We start from the raw sequence: 21,809 nt of genomic DNA, 5'->3' as shown, positions 1-21,809 counted from the left end.
AACTCTGTTCACTTTTCGGTGACACCGGAAGGCCCCAGCCACGAATTAGAGTGGAGGATATCAGCACTCGACTGTAACGCCTGAAGAAAAGAAAATAATTTACGTATATCTATTCCACAGCCTCAGGAGTCTGAGCTCCACAGCTAATGGGGCGTACATTTGAAGTGTAGTCACTGCCAATTGATGCACAGCAAGCTGCCACAAACAGTAATGTGATACTGACCGGGCAAACTGTTTCTGTGATGTTGACTGAGGGTCTTTCTCTCTTCTCCCTCTCCCCCCACCAGGTATACAGGTGAAATCTCCCGTTGCACTTCCTCAGAATAGTGCCATGGCATCGTTGATCCACTTGAGGGCAGATGGTGTAGCCATCTAAAATGGACACCGGTATACAAAATGGAGAACTGCAAAGACTGCAGGGAAAAACGGACAGTAAAGAGCAAACAGCTTGCAGAAGCATTTAGCATTTAGCACGTACAAAAACCGGTTTCAAGGCAGCTGCAGAAACTCAGCCAAAGGTGCAAATAGGAAAACGATCTGCATACTAATGAGGTGATACCGGCCCAGTCCCAGATACAATAGAAACATTTTAAGTATCAATCGATACTTTTCAATAGCTACCCAGCCAGGATGCCGCCAGAGAAACCAGAACAATGAGCCCTAAGAACCGCCCCAACCATCAAGGAACGACCCTAGGATAGGGGGGTTCGAATCATATCGATTGTGAAAGACCCAGCAGGTGAGAGAGCGCGCCCCAAGGGGCACGGACCTCTGGGGACCTATAAAAAGAAGGTCCCGCACATGGTCCGGTCTGCTGCTGTCTCCGGTCTGCCGTCTCCTGTTTGTCTTCAGCCTCCAGACCCTTGCTTACACCAGCCATCGAGTAGCAGCCATCGATCAGTAAGTGCCAACGACGATCGCTACGTGACCCAGGCATTGCTTATACTCTTGTCGACTATTAGTGAACAGAAGTTACAGACCAGAAAGGAACAAAGGCCTTGTTCCCCTGACCTTGCTTGTTCCTACTTAGATAAGTATTAGTCGTTAATAGTAGAAGTAAGTTAGTCTTTTAGCGTGTGCATGAGTATTTATTATAATTGTTATAATAAACTCTAATTGTTTTGGACTTACTAATCGGTGTATGACTTTATTGACTTGAACTTGACCTTGATAACTTGTGACGGTGTCTCTTACGGCACCTGGCGACTCCAGAGCATAGATACAGATACAGAGCCAAGCCAGTGTTAAGCACATGTCCTTTATTGGAGGCGTGTTAATCACACTAACTTAGAACGACAAACATTTAGTGGCGAACTCAGCCGGGACTCGATCAGAAGTGGCACCCCCACTCCGAGAGAACCCAGAAATTTGAATTAGAAATCTAATTGGGAAAAAGGAAATATCACAGGTGGTCAAGGAGTTCAAACCAATAACGATAATTCGGAAGTGTGTTTTGTGCATGCGTAACTAACAGGGTTGTAAGGTTAACCTGAGAGATTCTTGTTGTGACAAACTGTTGGGAGTTTTTTTAAGCGGAACATAGCGAAAGCCTTACCCGTCTTTTAAAACATTACCAGAACATCCCCTGTTCCAAATTAAGACAGAAGGAGGAAATGGCCATGCAGGCAATGGAACGCCTCATGAACCCAGAGCAGTTCGTGGTCGCAGCGACCAGCAGTAGCCGAGTAGGCCAGTGTCCCGTGTGGGAGCTGGAACTCCGCAAGTATCTAAAAGGGAAGGGATGGCCCCTTTGGAATGAGTTCTGCATGAATGAGGAGACAGGTCCCGGGAGTATAGGACATACTTGGTGGGAGAACCTCTCTCAAATTCATAAGAAAAATCCTAGTAAAGCACGCAAGCCGATAGCAATCGTGTCCTGTTTGGCACAATTGCGAGGCACTGAGGAGGTTGTTCGGACGCTCCGAGCAGAGTTAGAGGAGAGGAATAGAATGAGTAAAGTGGATGTCAGGGACATCGAGAAGGAAAACTTAGAACTGACAGGGAAGCTGGCAGAGAAAGGTAGAGAGGTGGATGATGCCAAGAGGGCACATCAGTGGTGTCTAGCCCATCTGAGCAGTTCCCAGACCCAATATGAAAAAGCCTATCAAGATGTGCAACGTGCAGTCCTGATACGAGAGGAATCAGAAAAGCAGGTAGAGGCATTGCAGAGGCAATGCTCTGACCTAAAAACAGCTTTAAGAGCACTCCACGCTGCCACCACTGAGCAAAGACAGAGCACAGTAGACCATGCAAAATGCAGGAAGCAGATTGCGGAGCTGCAATCGTTGCTTTCAGTGCAGAATGGGTTCCAAAGCACCTTTGGAACACAGTTAGATGAGGAGAATGCCCCAGACTGGCAGGAACTGAGTGAGACAGCGCAGCGCTATGTTCAGGGAACGTGTGCGCTAGCAGTGCAGCAGAAAAGGAAAGCACCCCAACCCCCCACAGATCAGATAGCACCCGCACCTATGAACCCAGTCACCACCCAAAGAAAGGCCACCACAGACGCCGCACCCGACATCACCTATACCACCCCCTTAACTGTAACGCAACTCAGGGACGCGTGTGAGAAAATCACTCCGTTTCTCCCCACCGCAGACCCCCACCAATTTTTCGCAAATGTTAAACAGCAGGCTACCATGTACGGCCTGGACAATAGAGAGCAGGTTAAGCTCACGGTTCTGAGCTTAGACCCATCCGTAGTAGCAGCCCTCCCCAACCCACAGAACGTTGGAGGAGGCACCCTCGAAGAGATGCATACATCCATTTTAGATGCGATTGGGTATAACAGAGGAGACCCAGTCGAAGGCCTAAATAGATGTAGGCAAAAGAGGACAGAGCACCCCACAGCATTCGCAGGAAGGCTGTGGATCCACTTCACTGCAGTTTTTGGCGAATTAAACCGAGCGCATTTAAACCGTGACAACATGGTTAAATGGACCCGCACCATAATCTCCCATGCCACAGATGCAGGACAGAATGCTTGCAATAGTTATGACCCCTCAGAAGAGGCCCATAATGAGAAAAGGGTTCTGAAAAGATTCTCCCGCGCTTGGGAACAATCGGTTCAGGGCAAAGTTAAGGTAAAGACCCCAGAGGAAGCTCAGGCTGCAGCGGATATTCAGGCAGTGAGAGCGCACCAAAGCCCCACATGGGTAAACGAAGGGAAGAACAGCCCTCCACAGAAGTCGCAGGAATGCTACAACTGTGGTCAATTAGGCCATTTTCGGAGTTCAATCCCCTATTTTCGGTTTTCACCAATTCCCCCAACCCCTTGATGCCTAGGAAATTTATTTATAGCGATATGTAAATAAAAATGAGACACTGATGTATTATATGGTTCTGAACTCGACTGCCGAGTCAGAAAGCGACATGCGTGGGTTTCCTCCGGGTGCTCCGGTTTCCTCCCACAGTCCAAAGATGTGCGGGTTAGGTGGATTGGCCATGATAAATTGCCCGTAGTGTCCTAAAAAGTAAGGTTAAGGGGGGGGTTGTTGGGTTATGGGTATAGGGTGGATACGTGGGTTTGAGTAGGGTGATCATTGTTCGGCACAACATCGAGGGCCGAAGGGCCTGTTCTGTGCTGTACTGATCTATGTTCTATGTTCTATGTACTGTGGTGTGAATGGATAAGGCTTTAGACTGTGATGAAATGTTTAAAGTAAGATGAGAGTAGGAATTGTGATAGGTAGAGGTTCCCAATTATTGGTAATGCATGTCACCTTTGACATAGCGCCATGTAGAAAATGTGAGTTAAAATTTTCTTGCCATAGTTAAGGACAGAGTAGACGCCCAGGAACTTGCTAAGGTCAGGGAAAGCAAGGAATGCCTGTTATGAAATTGAAAGTGAAGATGAAATTGAAAGTGAAGATGAAAATCTTCCTCCTGTGACCAGAAAGGCTAAAAACGGTGGACCACAATCAGCATGTGCCACAGGTACTCGGCCTAAAAGGTTGCTGAAAACATCAACTCGCTTACGAAAAGCGGGGGAGAATGTATATTCAGCTTATCAGGAAGTCCGCTTGCTGAACCTAGAGAAACGACCATCAGTATACCAATCAAGAATGGACAGTGTCGGTTTAACAAAATGTTGAAGACAAGAAAATGAAAGCATGGAGATACCAGCATCCTATTTGTGAATGCTTGTTTAAAGTATGACATCCATATGTGGTTTGATAGTGATTAAAACTGTTCTTGCTTGTATTTTGTTAATAAAAGAAACTTTATTAAAAAACAAATGTTCACTGTACGTTTTAAAAAGGTTAACTTGAGTTCATGGAATAAACATTGTTTTGCTTTAAAAAATACTTTTCCATTTCTGCTATACCACACCTGTAGAGTGGGCCATGTGCTCCCCATACCACAATCTATTAAAAGTTGTGGGTCAGGTGAACTCCATATGCTTTGGGGTTCTCTAAACCCTGGCCCATAACAATTGGGTTAAGGTCTTGTCCTAAAGGTGGGTCCTCCAACTGGTCCAGGGCTCCCTCCCTGCACTGGAATGTCAACTTATTGGAGTTGAAATATCCCTGGAGTGGGACTTGAACCCACAGCTATCTGACTCGAGTGGGGAGAGTGCTCTCCACTGAACCATGGCTAATAACATCTTCGCAACACTGTACTTGTTAGATTCGCACCAGTACATTTAATTTAAATATAAAAGACTGTTGCAAACTCTGTCACGGTTAATAAAGCACACAGCATCAACAGATTCATAACCAGGACGTAGGCCACAATCTCACATTGATCAGGCGTGTACCCGCCAGACCCAGAGGTGTGTGGAATTGCGTTAGAAATATGCTGGGGGCGCTTGCTGAACCCATCGCACACCATACAATTTAGCCCATTAATATAAAGTGGCCATAGTCCCAGGTTACCATTGGCTGCTTTCCCCCTTTGAGGGGTGGGGGGGAGGGGGGGGGGGGGGCTGACTGGTGGTGATTTAACCTGAGGGTTGAGAAGGCATGGCCTTCATGAATAACATCAGCTGTTGAGGGAATTGAACCCACGGTGTTGGCCGTGCCCCGCATCACAAACCAGCTGTCTAGCCAACTGAGCTAAATGGTCAACATCACTCCATGGGATCGTTGGTTGACTTGAGAGGGCAGATGGGGCCCTTGGGTCAACGTCTCAGCAGCGGCTGCCCTCCTTGAAGGAGCGTGTTAGAAGAAACGCCAGCCATCCCTTTTCCCCCGTGCCCATCTCCTCGGCAGCGCTCGACCACAGGCTCACACGTGCTTCAATTGCGAGAGCCCTATAACTGCGCAACTGAAGGCTTGACACTCGATGCGCCACAAGCGTCAAATTCCTACTGGGCCCACATCGAGGAAAATCCCACCTTTAATCGGCATTGCTTCAGCTACTTAAGACTTCAGTAGCTCCGTCTGTGCTTTGGGGCTCTGCGTAGCTGCCGGAGACCGAAGCATTATGCAATACTGAACTGATTTGATTTTGGAAAGCTCCAAACAACAGGATAATCCTTATAAGCTGTTGAAGAAGCTTTTTGACATAAGTGGCATTCTCAGGCAATGCTTGGGTGACAATACGTCTTCTCGATGTTTTACAGTTCTTCAGTCAAGTTTGTCCTGACCACGACTTCATAACTCTTTCATCGTTACATTAATGCCATTACACACATTCCAATTTGTATCCATCACTTCTGACCCGCTGGAGAGCGAAGAACACACTCACGGTCTTGTCAAAGCCTGAAGCTAGTAATTGCTATTGATTTTTTTTTTTTGTTTGCTCGAATAGATTTCTCTTAAGACGCGGGGTGATGTTAGTTCTATTGAATTAGTGAATCCTTTGACGATTATGAATGGCTTCAACCCGGAGCTGATGTTGCCGAAAAGCACTCCTAAGGCCAGCATCTTCGAAGAATGGCTACTTTAACATCATTAGCTACGGCTAACTCGATTTGCCCCTGACCCAACTACATTCATTTTGTATCTTTAGTGCTTGCAGAAGATCAAGGGCACATCATTTGGGACTGTCAGCCAACATCAGGGATCATTCAAAACACATCAGTACAAAATAACATCCCCTATTTCAATGGGGCTGTGCAATGTTCTCCAGCAAACGCTTAATTGTGACATTTAAATACCTGGCCTAGTTTCGCACCCAGAGATACAGTTGATGAATTCTTTCTTCAAGGCACATCTTCACGCGAAGGATGAAAATTTGACAAATCCTCTCATTTAAAAGTATACTTACCCACCCTTTATGACTGAAAAAGGATCTATTGAGACAATTTTCAACGGAAGATTCCGTTTTTGATGGTGCCAGTATGTCCTAGTGAGGGGTGTGCCCAGGAAATGGGTAATATTCTGATTTCAGGTACCCAACTTCAGCATCAAGCAATTCAAAGTCAAGTATTGCATTGTTAAATGCAGAGTGAAGCTCTCTTTACTCTTGTTACAGATTGCCATCAAGTGTACAGAGTGTTCTTAAAAAAACCTATGTAGAGTGCTATCATGCATAGAGTGTTCTTATAAACCTATGCAACTGTTTTACGGGACTGCATGGCGGCGCAATGGTTAGCACTGCTGCGTCACTGCGCCGAGGACCCTGGTTCGATCCTGACCCTGAGTCACTGTCCGTGTGGAGTTTGCACATTCTCCCAGTGTCTGTGTGGGTCTCACCCCTACAACCCAAAGACGTGCAGTGTAGGCTGAGTGGCCACGCTAAATTGCCCCTCAATTGGAAAAAGAGGGCAATTGTTTTACTGGCGTCCATTGAGGGTTCTGAGCACGTGCGGGCATTATTAGTCAGCATGGGAGTGACCTGTGAGCAAGGCTGGTTTTATTAGAGCTCCTGTTTTCATAGTTATTACTGTTCTGCTGAATTACTGTTATTGTTAAACATTGTTATTAATTTTGTCATGTGAGAGTACCTTTAAGAAATGGGTGTTTATAAATGGGTGTGGAAATAAGTATCTGTAGTGAGAGTGCCTTTAAGAAATGAGTGTTTATTACTGCAGTGATGTCAGAGAGTGGGTGGAGCTGGGCTGTCTGTCGGCTTTTTACTTTCGTTTTAGGCCAGGGGTGGGCAAACTTTTCCGTGCAAGGGCCACATTCAGAAATTCACAATTTTAAAGGGCCGCATAGTATATTAAGTAAAATAATTACTTCACCCGGTTATGATTCTGGGCGCCTCATATAGAACATAGAACAGTACAGCACAGAACAGGCACTTCGGCCCTCAATGTTGTGCCGAGCAATGATCACTCTACTCAAGTCAACGTATCCACCCTATACCAGTAAGTAACCCAACAGCCCCCCCCCCCCCCCCCCCCCCCCCCCATTAACCTTAAAAAAAAATTTAAAAAATTTTTTTTTTATGACTTGTTCTTGGTAGGCTGCATAAAGACCTTTGACGGGCCACATGCGGCCCACGGGCCGTAGTTTTCCCACCGCTGTTTTAGGCTGTTTGCTGCAGGATGTGTTTTAGTTTCGTTTTCAGAGCTGGATAGCTGCAGTCACAGCCAGAATGTGTCTGAATCTCTCACTTTAATCTAAAAACTGTAAATCAATCCTGGTGATTTAAAACTAATAACAGTAGTGACTTTAACCTGATGTGCTTCTGGTCAAAGGTGTTTTAAGTCTTATGGATGTTAAAAGGAAAGCTTAAAGGATCACTTGGTGTTGTGTTCTTTGGGGGTTGTATTTGAATTAATGGTTGCTAAGATGTTCACTGTATGTTTTAAAAAGGTTAACTTTTTTTTTTGTTATAAATTTAGCGTACCCAATTATTTTTTCAATTAAGGGGCAATTTAGCGTAGCCAATCCACCTACCCTGCACATCTTTGGGTTGTGGGGGCGAAACCCACGCAGACACGGGGAGAATGTGCAAACTCCTCACGGACAGTGACCCAGGGCCGGGATTCGAACCTGGGTCCTCAGCGCCGTAGGCAGCAATGCTAACCACTGTGCCACCGTGCCGCCCTATTAAAAAGGTTAACTTGAGTTCATAGAATAAACATTGTTTTGCTTTAAAAAAATATTTTTCCATTTCTCACACCTGTAGAGTGGGCCGTGTACTCCCCATACCACAATCTATTAAAAGTTGTGGGTCATGTGAACTCCATGATACACTTTGGGATTCTCTAAACCCTGGCCCATAAGCAATTTATTATTATATATAAATTATTTTAAGCGACACTTTTGATTACTTCCTTTGTGCTCTCGAGTTATCACATTTCTGGTCTCAGCCCCAATCATGAGCCCTGTCTTCCTCTACTGCTGCATTTTTCCATTTAAAAAAAAAATCTTTTTATTGGCATTTTCCATATTTATAAACAATTGTATACATTTTTCTTAACGCCGTTAATTTACTTTATTGAACAGAAATGTTTAGCCTGTCCTTCCTTTAATTAACTTTATATACATTTTGCCACCTTCTGGCTTGGTCTATGGTCACTTCTATCCCCACCCCCTCCCCTCCCTACCCCCCCCCCCTCCCTTGCGTGCTCCCCCCCCCCTCCCTTTCTCTCTCTCTCTCCCCCCCCACCCACCATCAACTTTGGCTGTGTTTGTTTTTGTGTTCAGGGAGGGAAAGGGTTAGACCCCCCCGCCTCTTTTGTGGCTTTCCTACCTTCCCTCTTTCTCCTCCTCCTCCTCTCTTCCCCCCCCCCCCCCCCCCCCCCCCCCACCTGGTTGCGCATTCCTTTGGTTCCTCATTTATCTTGCTTTTCTTCCCCATCCTCCCTCTTTTTCTTCCTCTTTTTCGTTTTCTTCTCTTCCTCCTCGTTGCTGGCCTCGAACCAACGTCTCCGAGAAGCCAGCCATAGGTACACTGGGGAATGTTTTGAATTCCTTTGAACCGTGTCTGCGCTACTCAAATGTATCTCAGGGGCATAACCTTAGCATTCCTACGACGCAAGGAGCTCTTGCTTGACCCTAGCTGTTTTCGTGTCAATGCAACCTGAATCCAATGGGAACTCTAACCTGGTATCAGAATGAAGCAACTTGGGACTCGTTGGAGGCCATAACTCTCAGTCAGCTTCACTTGGATTCACTACAAGTTTACAGGTGTTTCGACCATACTCCAGTGCTGAACTTATCCACCGATACATCTTCATACCAACCTAGTGAGATTCACTTCAGTCTGTAGCCTGTATTTAGGCATTAAACTCAATTGCTACTCAAGATATCTTTAACTCTGCAAGTTCCAGTGTGACCTTGGGCGTCCCAGAAACCAGCCTGGAGTAAGAGTTAGATTACCCAATGAATCCTTTCCACCACAGGAAAATATGTGCAGTCTCGCCCTGCCATCACACTAAAATAAAACATAAATATCATCTCATCTGCTCTTTGTCATTTCACCCAAGGTTCAGGTGGTGCTGAGGGCTGAGGTGAATGACCATCTCATATTTCTATGCTTTCAGGCAGCAATTCCACTGTGGAACTCACCGGAAACTTGCTGGAACAGAAGGTGGGGACTGACAGACAAGGGTGTTTCCCCCACAACGGCTTCACGCATTCCAAGTTGCAACTTAGAAATGGAAAATGAGGCTGAAAGGTGCGCTGGACATAATTAACCGCTCTGCTGTCAATTCAGTCAAAAGCGAATGCCCATATCGGTAGGTGACAGTCTGAACATATCTCATGACAGGGGAAGGATACTGACTTTTACACTTGTTGAAACATATTAGTGATACATCACTTGACTTTACATTTCCAAATACCTCTGTGCGCACTGATATTTATACTGTCCAATAGCGGCGAGACATTTAGGAGTTCTGGAACAATGCAAGAAAAAGCATTTCTTACTTTTTGTTTGGTGCTTACCAAGGTAAGATATGGTGCTACGGAGAAATGTAGCACTTTCTTTATGTACAGGTGAATATGCTCTTTGGTTAGTGTAGCATCCCTTTATCCAGCTTGTTTAATGTACCTGTGCATTTCCCCGACCCCTATTAACCATCGGTCAGCACCCCCCCCCCACCAAGTGTGATGCTAGCTCCGGGTTGTTTTATACTGACAGCTGTGGCAGCATCCAAACTGAACTTAACACGCGAGCGTCTGATGGTCAAAGGGCGGAATCTATCACCTGGGCTCGATTCAAGAGCTATGTGAAAGGGATGAAGATCATGTACTGGCCTAGTCACAATGGCCATGACTACACCGCAAGGAGGAGCTCATTGACTGGTGACGCTCACTGGAATGTGCTAGGGATGTGAAAGGTGATAAATTCATGCAATTCTCTACTCCTTCACTGCATGGCTCAGGTTGGACGAGACCCGGGTGGGTCTTTGATTCTGCTGCCCGCTTTCCCAAGGCAGCAGGAGGTATAGACAGAGTCAATGGATGGAAGGCGGGTTTACATGATGGACTGGGCTGTGTTCACGACTCTCTGTAGTTTTCTACGGTCTTGGGCCGCTATAGAGAGGGGATTCCATTAATTCAGGATAACCCACCATTGGAAAACTCCTGGGGTGAGTTCCTCTTTTATTCCGCTGACATGCCTTTTCTATTGGGGGGAATCTACCCCTTTCATTCAGTAATGCGGAGGTGTTGGAGTGTGCATGGCATGTCTGTACTCTGATGCACCAATGAAACCAAGGGGAAATGGCAGGAACGCACAACCTTCCCTTTGTCTCGTTATGCTCTTGGCGTAGCATAAGCTGCTTCCTTGATGTTCACTCTGACAAAGGAAGGTTCAGACGTGGAGATAACTTCAACACATTTATTAAACTATTTACAATTCTCCCATTCGGATTCGCCTCTACTGTTAATCCTTCTATAGCTACTCAGACTGGCTAACCAGTTTGCTACAATCCACGTGGTGGGTGTGATGTTCAGTCAACCCTGTGTCTGTACTCACTGAGTGTCTCCACTGGAAAGAGGAAGACCATGTGTGCTGTGTCCTTTATATATGGGTTGGTGTAATACCCCCCTGTGGTAGTGTCACCTCTGTGTGTATCGTGAATGCCCATTGGTCGTGTCCTATCTTACTGACCTATTGGTTGAGTGTCTGTGTGACATGTCTCTGGTGCTCCCTCTAGTGTCTAGCTAGTCTACATGTACTTACATTAACCCCTTGTGTATCTACAGTGATGCATATCACCACACCCTTGTCGAGTTTGAACTCCATGCCCTGCAAGGTAGTTTGAAGCCCAGAAGGTTGTGAATGGATTGAGCTTCCATCACAAAGGGCGGGGCTCCCACCACCCATCCCCCAGGCGTGATTTCCAGTCGCGGAGGTGGCGTGACATTGGCGGGATCCTCTGGTCCCACCGTTATCTACAACGTTTTGCATTATTTGCCGTCAGTGGGTGGGGGTGGTGGAATCACCAACGGCAGGACTGGAACATCCCAGCGTTGCAACGGGCTGGAAAATTGAGCCCAAGGCCTGCGGAAGATCTACCTGAAAGGGTTCGAGTATTCGGTCAGTCCAGGTCTGGGTGACATCGAGCACCGCTAGCAGGGTCATCCAGTTTCATTTTCAAAGTATTATTCTTTCATAATTGTAATTTATACATTTTTATTTGCAGGAAGCATAACAAACCACAAGGCATTCGTATCGGACCACAGCTAATTCAGCACAGATTATGTAAATATGCAAACATCTCCCAAAGGAAAAAAAAAGAATCTGCCCTGCAGCATTTGCCAACAACACCAAATGGACAGTTGCACAAAAGAAGAGTATTTTCATTCTGAACACTTGGTCGGATAAAAGAGGCCATTCAGCCCATAATGCTTTGCAACACTTTGAAGGGACTGCCCAATTAGTCCTATTCCTCGTAACTTTGCAAATATTTCCTCCACAACTATTTCCCCAAAATTCTTTTTGAAATTCATTATCGACTCCGCTTACTGTAACCTCTCAGGAAGTGCAATCCAGATGGTAACAACTATGTTTAATAAAAACAACTCTCCTCCTCTAAACCTTGGCCCTTTTGCCATTTTTGTCTGCATTTTATCATTGTCAATTCAGATTTGACTCCTTACTGGAGGTGTTGTCAAGATCAAGCATGTCATAGATCATCTGATGCCACCTCTGGAATGTGGTGGTAGGGGATTCAGGAACAGGGGTTGGGTTGTAATGTTAGATTGATGTCCTGTTTTCCTGAACTACCTTCAGGGGCCTGGGTAGGTTTTTTTTATAAACTTCTGCCGACTTTATTTTTGAAAACCTGTGGAGACGGAATAATTTGGGCAGTGTTTATAAATCTGCACATTGTCCAGCGGAAGGTCTGCATCAGTCACCTTGTTAATCTTTCCTCACACGCATTTGAGAGAGGATAAAATGTGCTTAAAACTTTTCAGTTTAATGAATTAGCTTTCATTTCTACAAAGGATGACCGGTATGGTGAAGATTCTTGAGATGGTTTAAAAAAAGTTGGTCACCTTTAGCCTTCCACCAGAGAGTAAGCACCAACAATGTGAGGCAATGAGAATTCTAGTTCAGGCCAGGTAACTAAGTTCTGCATGCAGGGATTGCAGTACATAGAACATAGAACAGTACAGCACAGAACAGGCCCTTCGGCCCTCGATGTTTTGCCGAGCAATGATCACCCTACTCAAACCCACGTATCCACCCTATATCCGTAACCCAATAACACCCCCCTTAACCTTACTTATTAGGACACTACGGGCAATTTAGCATAGCCAATCCACCTAACCCGCACATCTTTGGACTGTGGGAGGAAACCGGAGCACCCGGAGGAAACCCACGCACACACGGGGAGGACGTGCAGACTCCGCACAGAGTGACCCAGCCGGGAATCGAACCTGGGACCCTGGAGATGTGAAGCATTTATGCTAACCACCATGCTACCGTGCTGCCCCAAGTAGCAACAAGTGAAAATTACGTGTGCGCAGATAACGTATGACAGCAATACTCTAACGAATGTGATTGTCCACCTCAGAAACTCCGTGTTACTGGTCTTGGATTCTTGCACGGCTCACAAGCCCGATCCTCGAGCTGCATCTTTGACCACACACGTGGCACGTGTTACCAGGAGGTGGGATCGGGCCTTAGGCTCTAGATCGCTGGGATTCCTTTCTCAGACGCCTATTCCAGGAAGCCTCCTCCTGCTGTTGGGTGTCCTTGAAGAATTGCGTCCCTTCAATCAGGACGTTCCTCCAAGCAGGTCTCTTCTGAGCAAGTGTCTCCCCGGCATTGATGTCTACGTTGCATTTCTTGCGGTAAGCCTTCAGGGTGCCTTTGAAACATTTCCGTTGTCCTCCTCTTGATCAGGAACCTTACTTGAGCTGGGCAAATAAGATTTGCTTTGGCAGTCAGGTCACTGTCATCCTAAGCACATGGCCGGCCTAGAGGAGTTGGTTTTGGATGACCACAGCCTCAAGGTGGGTGCTCTAGGCTCCTTCAAGAATGCTGATGTCTTTCCAGCTGAGGCGAAGAATCCGTCTCAAGATAGCATTGATGGTACCTCTCCAGGACATTGAGGTGGCATCTATACATAGTCCAAGTTTCTGAGCCGTACAAAAGGGTTGGGAGGATGACTGCCTTATGGGGATGGATCTTGGTGTCAGCACAGATGTGTCAACAATACTAGTCCCTCAGTGAATTCCACAACTTAGCTCCTGTAACCTTGTATTTATAGGTTATCCCTCGAAGAACGAGTTCACCAGTCAGTGCTGATGATGACATGCTATGTTGACAAAGTCTAGATTGTCTAGCCAGGCATTGTCAAACTCAGGGTCGCGGGCGGGTGTCGGGAGGGTCGTGGAGCCATCCGTCGGGGCGCTCCCGATCGCGTAAATCCACGCGCAACAGCCGCAGCAGCCGGCTTTTAATAGTGCCAGCTGCAAGCGGCCTTCAAAATGGCCAGGAACAGATAAAAAAAATTTGGCCGCACTGCGCATGCGTGCCTGATCATCGGTGTGCATGCGCAGTGCGGCCACATTTTTTAAAAAAAAGATGGTCGCAGACTTTTGTTTTCAAGTTCGGGGGGGTGTGGGGGCAAAGGGGCAAACGGACCATTGGGGCCAAAAGGACTCAAAACCATTTCCTCCATTTTTGTGAGCAGCAAACAAGGTAAGAGAGAATGGTGGATTGCGCAGGTCGGCCGGCGTGGGTCGCGTAGGTTGGCCGGCGTGGGTCGTGAAGGTTGGCCGGCGTGGGTCGCGAAGGCCGGCCAGCGTGGATCACGAAGGTCGGCGGGTTGGTAAAAATGGGTCCCCAGAAAAAAAGTTTGATAAACACTAGTCCAGTCCATTTTCTGCACAGTTCCGCCCCCCCCCCCCCCCCAAAAAAAAACTAAATAGGACTGCTAACATTAGGCACTGTTAGGCCTGTCCTTTTAGCTTTCCGCATGGGTAATATAAACACTACAGAAGCAGAGAACTTGCCTTTGAGGTAAAAGACCTTCACCTTCCTAGTTATCGAAAGAGTCTGGGTGGTCATCTCTTCTCGCTCAGAGAGATTAATTATCGTGCCTTCTGGATTTTCATCTTGAGAAAAAAAAACAAAGGTGCGCCGGCGAGGTGGGAGTAGCAGCCTGCTGGGGTGGTCAGGAAATCAGGAGATAATCTCTTTACCGCACACAGCCCAGGCAGCTTACATGTCCTCTCCACCCAGTCAGAAAATTAAATGGCTTAAGTATCCATGTTAAATATATAATTGGATTATAGTGAATCATTGAGGAAAGACCACAGCAAACAATGAGATATTTTGGCACTGCTCTTAAACACCGTGTGGATTATATTACACTACAATTGTTAATTTACCCCTTAGGATGTTTTGTTGAGAAAGTAGATAGTTGAGGGTTGTCTGTGGTATTCAATTCCCCCAATGCCAGCTTTGTTTCAGATGAATATACCTGCTCCACAATTAAGTGCCAAAATTGAACACAAATGGATTTTGACGTCAATCTACACAAACTGGGATGCTTAAACAGAAACATTTAAAAGGGCGTTTTTTTTTAAATGACAGGTTCCCAATCCCAGCCAGGAAAACATCACTGAATTTGGGGAGAAAATCATTTTCATAGCATCGAGGGGGAGATAGTGACATAGCTGCAGAGTCACTGGACTAATATCCAGAGCTAATGCACTGGGGGACACAGGTTCAAATCCCACCATGGTGTGTGGTGGAATTTAAACTTGATCTGGAATTGAAAGCTAGCCTCGATAATGGTGAGTGTGGCATTAATAATGATTGTCGTACATGCTAATCTGGTTTAGTAATGTCCCTTTTGGGAAGGAACTCTGCCTTCCTAACACGGTCTGGCCTACATGTGACTCTAAAACCCTTAGAGTTCCTACAGTGCAGAGAATGGCCCATCGGGTCTGCACCAACCGTCTGAAAGAGAAGCTTACCAAGGCCGACTCCCCGGCCCTATCTCTATAGACCCATCTAGCCGGCACATCTTTGGGCGCGAAGGGGCAATTTATCACGGCCAATCCCCCTAACCTACACGTGGACTGTGGGAGGAAACTGGAGCACCAGGAGGAAACCCACGCAGACACGGGGAAAACGTGCAATGGGGCTGACTCTAAATTTCCCGGAAAGGGCTATCAGGGATGGGCAACAAATGCTGGCCGTGCCAGCAATCCTCCCATCCTGTGAATGAATACAGAAATCTATAGATCTTTTTTCTAAATCTGCTTTGCTACAAGAGTAAAATTGTTTTGGTCACGTCTTAGGTTTTTCTTAGGTGGTAGAGGCGGGCACGATAGCATCATTTAAGAGGCATCTAGACAGGTGTATGAACGGGCGGGAACAGAGGGAAGTAGATCCTTGGAAAATAGGAGACAGGTTTTAGATAAAGGATCTAGATCGGCGCAGGCTGGGAGGGCCAAAGGGCCTGTTCCTGTGCTGTAATTTTCTTTGTTCTTTATTTCAAGTTGCTTAGAGCAAACATTCCAATACAGTGATCTATTGGCTTGTCCGAATCGTTGAACATACTAACTCCGGTTTAGGAGGTCCACTGAAAAAGGACTGTAAAGTACTTCGAACATCGAAGTAGACATCCCAGATCCATCCTTAACACTCCCAAAAATTATTTTAATCGTTAGTTATCAGCAGTAATGGAGTGTACAAAGTTAAGGTTCTGCGGATCAGAATGTTAACATAGAACATAGAACAGTACAGCACAGAACAGGCCCCTCGGCCCTCGATGTTGTGCCGAGCAATGATCACCCTACTCAAACCCACGTATCCACCCTATACCCGTAACCCAACAACCCCCCCCAACCTTACTTTTTAGGACACTACGGGCAATTTATCATGGCCAATCCACCTAACCCGCACATCTTTGGACTGTGGGAGGAAACCGGAGCACCCGGAGGAAACCCACGCACACACGGGGAGGACGTGCAGACTCCGCACAGACAGTGACCCAGCCGGGAATCGAACCTGGGACCCTGGAGCTGTGAAGCATTTATGCTAACGACCATGCTACCGTGCTGCCCCTAAGTTGTCGATAAAGGTGTTCTTGCTTCTTAGCACGAAAGCTTTGAACGTGGAGTCCCCCATAGCAATCACCGGTCTTGGTTGCGAGGGCAGTATTCCGACAAGAAAGATGTCACAGTTAAAGCTGGAGGGGCCATTCCATTAAATGTCACTGTCGTGGTCAATTTACAGAGCCTCTGGCCAGGAAAAGTGGCAGACCAGCCAAATGTCCAGTCCCTTTCGGCAGGACTGGAAGATCCTGGTGGTGGCCGGGACTGGAAAGTCCCAGCCAGATCTCCCCCCCCCCCCCCCCCCCATCAACTTTGCATATTGGGGCGAGGTGGGGGTGGGGGTTTCTGCTCCAATTTAACTGTGTGTGGGGGGGGGAGGGGGGGTGGAGTGGTGGCGGGAACAGAAAATCCTGAGGCAGAGCAAAAGAGGCTTTTACGCCGGCAGGATTTCCTCAATCAATCCCCCCCACCTCCCGCCAATGATGTAACATGAATTCCCCCCTTTCTTTGGGTGGGTGACCAGTCTTTTCCAATCCTCTTCAATGACATAGATTGTTTGGTTACAAGCTTCAGCAGCCTTTCACACACAGCCCGGCCTCATGGGCCATCACCGCCATTTTATTTCCAATAACAAAATGGCCTTTTTTAAAAATAGATTTCGAGCACCCAATTCATTTTTTCCCAATTAAGGGACAATTTAAGCGTGGCCAATCCACCTAACCTGCACATATTTGGGTTGTGGGGATGAAACTTACGCAAACATGGGGAGAATGTGCAAACTCTACACGGACAGTGACCCAGGGCCGGGATCGAACCTGGGACCTCGGCGCCGTGAGGCAGCAGGGCTAACCCACTGCGCCACCGTGCTGTCCGAAATGGACTTTTTAAATTTGGCTCTTTAATGGAGATTTTCTTCCGGCAATCGAGAGGACCATTTGCTGCCCGACCTCCTGCCCCGTAGCATTTCTGATGTTTTGCCAGCTTTAAATCTCAGCTATTATGGCTCTCAAATGCTTGGTCTGAGCATAAATTTTAATTTGCGTCTTTGTGGACATTGTAGGGGGGGTGGTTTCTGGCCCCTCAGCCTTTATTGAACAAAACTTTATTTTATTACGTGGCCATTTTGTTCCGATCGGCAGGAAGATTTAACTTTTTGTTCAAATTTGTACGTGGCCCAAAAGGGCAGACGTGGATTTTTCATTGTGATGTACAAATATCCCAATAGTTCAGGGCAAACTGAAAAAACAGACGTGTGGCCGAAGATGATGCGCCAAGGAAGGAGTTGCCGTCCTCTTCAGAATCTCGCTCAGTTGCAGAGATATCTGGACAACCTTGCAGGGATTTGGAAGTGTGTTGTGTGTCCGGTGTGCAGCTCCAGATGGAGGATCAGTTGCTGTGTCTTAATTGTACCTGAACTCCTGCCGGGTGAACAGTAAAAGAGGCGTCGTCACAGGCCTTGGGGAGTCTGGGTGCTTCTTGGGCCAAATACTGGTGGCGGGAAGCCGCGATGTTAGAAAGTAGTGAGCAGCGGAAGATTGCATGCGTTCAGCTGGAGGAGCAGGAGTCATTCCCACTTCTATTTCCACCACCCAACTTCGACTTCCGAGCGGAAAACTCCACTCAAGGAGGGAATGATCTCCTCCTTTTTCTTCCCACCTTTCCAGAGTGGATGACACGATTCATGGTGGCTTACGGTTCCACAGGCATCATCCAATCATTCGGGCCTTTCCCAATTTGCGCTCTTTCACATACCGCACCTGGACAATGAGCTATTGGAAGGCCATTTAATTGCAGAGGAGCTTTCCTCACCTGAAGTCCACATGCATGTCTTCAAGGAGATGTCAATGATGATCAGCAGGGCAAAGAACATTGAGGAGGGGGGAGAGGGGGGGGGGGGGGGGGGGGGGAGAGAGAGGCGAACGACACAAAATAAACCAATGAATTGTAAGATTACGAGGGAAAAGTCAGGGGAGTGAAACACGATGGACCAAATGGACTCCTTCTCTGCTGAAATCATTCGGTACTCCAGGGATCTATGACCGACTGTGACACCATCTTCTTTCCTGCGGTCACCGAAATGGGTAGGTCAGCGAGGGGAGCTGTGGTCTTCTGGCCGACTGATTCAGTGTCGCAGTGGGAAAAACAAATTTCGAGGGGACAAGATGCAGCTGGAGGCCAGGTGCTGAGGACAGGGTCAGATTGTAAACCCGTTTGCAACCTGCTTACCGCAAACAGAAATAATCTCGGCATTGACTTTACTGGTGTTATACAGCTCTGTGGCCATGAACTGTTAATCTACCAGTCATGTGCGGACCAAATAGATCATCACTTTGTAGTCTCAGAAGAACATAACAGGAGCAGGAGTCGGCCATTCGGCCCCTCCAAGTCTGTTTTACCACTCAACCCGATCCTGGTTGATCTTCTATCTCAATTCCATCTTCCTGCGTTCTGTCCTCGTCTCTGTATTCCCCCAGTCTCCAAAAATGTATCATCTTCTGTCTTGAATATTTTAAAGATCGAGCATCACACCTCTCGGGGATTACAGAATTTCAATGATCTACCAGCCTCGGGGTGAAGGAGTGTCCAGAACGGAAGGTTTTGGCTGCTGACTCTACCTCTCTCTTCCACAGATGCTGCCAGACCTGCTGAGCAGTTTTTTCTTTTTATTTCCCCGCATCAGCCGTACTTTGCGTTTGGAGCCGACTACATTTGACTTGGACCAACGTGCCTTCCAGGTTTGCCTTCGCAATGCACTTTTATGCTCTGCAAGGTCCCTTTAAGTATGCCATACAGCCACATGTGCAGAGTTCTTAAAGGGGCCACTTCTTGAATGTGGTCTGTAGGTCTCCTGCACCTCAAGTGCTGGCCTGCTGAGCTTCAGGGCACCCGCTCAGCTTAAAGAGGACGTTGCCGTGGAGAGTATCGCAAACCGCTTCCAAAAGTGCACACCTTTACAAATGGCGGAGGAGCGGTTGAGGACTCTGGTCTGTATTCAATGGAGTTTAGAAGGATGAGGGGGGGGGGATCTTATTGAAACTTACAGAACACCCAGATGCCTAGGTAGAGTGAACGTGGAGAGGATGTTTCCACTAGTAGGAAAAACTAGAACCAGAGGGCACATCCTCAGACTGAAGGGACGATCCTTTAAAACTGAGATGAGGAGGAATTTCTTCAGCCAGAGGGTGGTGAATCTTGAAGTGTTGGCTAGTGTGGACTTGAGAGATGAACAGACACTTCCAACACTAATGAAGGTTCAACTAAATGTTATTAACTACTTCTAACTAACTAACACACGATGACTGTGGGTCTAAATGATGCTAACTTAAACTAGAGACCTAAGCCTTGTCCGAACCAGTTGATTCTCTCAGCACGTGGTGTGAGTCTGTGCTGGGCTGGATGAGTTCTTGTTACACTGAGAGGCAGCACCCAGAATGAGCGGGAACCGTGGTACCCTCTGCCTTTATAGTGTGCGTATTCTAACTGGTGATTGGCTGCGGTGTTTGTACATGTTGATTGGTCCCTGTGTGTGTCCATCAGTGTGTGTCTGCACCATGATATACTGGTGTATATTATGACAAATCTGTGGAACTCATTGCCACAGAAGGCTGTGAAGGCCACGTCACTGAGTATCTATGAGACAGAGATACATAGGGAGAGATTCTCCCAAACCGGGAGAAATCGTGAGGATGGCGTCAAAAACGGGCGGGTTTGACGCCAGCCTCCGCCCCCCCGACCGGGAACCGATTCTGGTCCCCGGTTGGGGCTAGCATGCCGCGGCCGTGAACTCCGGCATCGCGGGCTGAACGAATTTCGTTAAGCCCGCTTGCCAGAGTTTGCGACGGCTGACGCGTCACATGACGTCAGCTGCGCATGCGCGGATTGGAAGACTCCAACCCGCGCATGCGCGGATGACGTCATCACGCATTTGCGTGAAACCCGCGCATGCGCGGGCTGGGATGCCCCTCAGCCGCCCCGCGAATGGATACAGCGGGGCGGCGGAAGGATAAAGAGTGCGCGGGGTAAGTACCCACTGCCCGCGATCGGTGCCCACCGATTGCGGGCCCATGGCACCCTTGGCACGGCCGTGGTACTGCCGTGGTACTCCCAACTTTACGGCCGTTTTTACGAACGGTCAGACCAGGTGTGTTTGACGTTCCTAAAAACGGTCGTAAAGGGCTTGGACTTCGGCCCATTGGCCAGCTGAGAATCGCTGCTCGCCGTAAAAAAACGGCGGCAGCGTTTCGTGTGGGGAGGCGGGCGTGGGGGGGGGGGGGGAGAATAGCGGGAGGGCGTCAGACTAGCGTGGCCGTAAAAATTTACGACCCCCGCTATTCTCCGCACCGTCGTGAGTGCGGAGAATTGCCCCCATAGGTTCTTGCTTAATAAGGGGATCACGAGTTATGGGGAGAAGGCAAGAGATTGGGGATAAGAAACATGTCGCCATTGTTGAATGGCGGAGCAGACTCGATGGGCTGAATGGCCTAATTCTGCTCCTATGTCTGATGGTCGTACGACCAATTTCAAAGGGATGAGGGGAAAGGTTCGACACATTCAGTGAAGAGCACCAAATCGAGCCAATCGCAGCTTGAGGACAACATAACTGACCTGTCAAAGATTCGCAAGTGCAGACCTAACACACATTCACTCGGTGTACAATAGGTGCGTGACGGACGGCGCAGACACGTTGGGCCGAAGGGCTTTTTGCTGTTAGGTAAAACCCTTTGACTCTGACAAAATGAAACGAATAGGACAGAAAAAATAAATAACCTGCACAGAGCCCTTGAGAAAAAAAAAAGGTATTGGAAACGGTAAGAAAGAATACAGGAAACCTTAAAATAAAACTGTAAACAGTAGCTCGGGAGGCCAAAGAGAGAACTGGGAATGAGTACCGCGGTTTGATGCTAAAACGCAATCACTCGTAAAACAATGCAGTTGAATTGCCGAGAAAGACAGACGACATTCAGCCCCAGGAAATGCTTTACTTGGAATGGTGGGTCCGGGGAGCTGGGTGGGTGAGTCAGGAAGGGAAGAGGAGGTGATCCCGAGGCAAAAAAAAAAAGGACCATTGGTAACATCCTAGTGGTCAATGCAATCATCATTTTGAGCAGCTCTAACCAAATGGTTAAAGCCTGCACATCAAAATATCACGAACCAATGGACCGAAAAAGGTTGGGTTCACTCTGTAAGCTCTTACACATCAGGATTATGCTTGGATCGAGATCTCTCCAAGTGTAGGAGTGGGAACGCCGCACTGGAATCTTAGTGCTGACTCAGAGCTATCCTTGGAGCGGTTGCATTGTTTATTCAGAACCAAGTTGTAGTGTGCCTTCCACATTTCGTATTCATCCAGTCTAACAGCAACTCCTTATTACTGTCTGTTTTATTGCGTGCCAGCCCGTTATACGTCAACAGCTTTGCAGACAGTGGTGAATTGAT

General features: G+C 47.4%; 1 protein-coding gene across 3 annotated transcripts in view; it reads right to left on the bottom strand.

The window, feature by feature from the left end:
• LOC119956135 (rho GTPase-activating protein 22-like) overlaps window positions 1-21,809 on the bottom strand; it is a 325,941-nt gene that overhangs the window by 150,068 nt on the left and 154,064 nt on the right. The window lies entirely within an intron of this gene.

This window comes from Scyliorhinus canicula, chromosome 22 (genome assembly GCF_902713615.1).
Source record: "Scyliorhinus canicula chromosome 22, sScyCan1.1, whole genome shotgun sequence".
NCBI classification, from domain to species: domain Eukaryota; kingdom Metazoa; phylum Chordata; class Chondrichthyes; order Carcharhiniformes; family Scyliorhinidae; genus Scyliorhinus; species Scyliorhinus canicula.
This window is presented reverse-complemented; position numbering and strand designations above follow the sequence as displayed.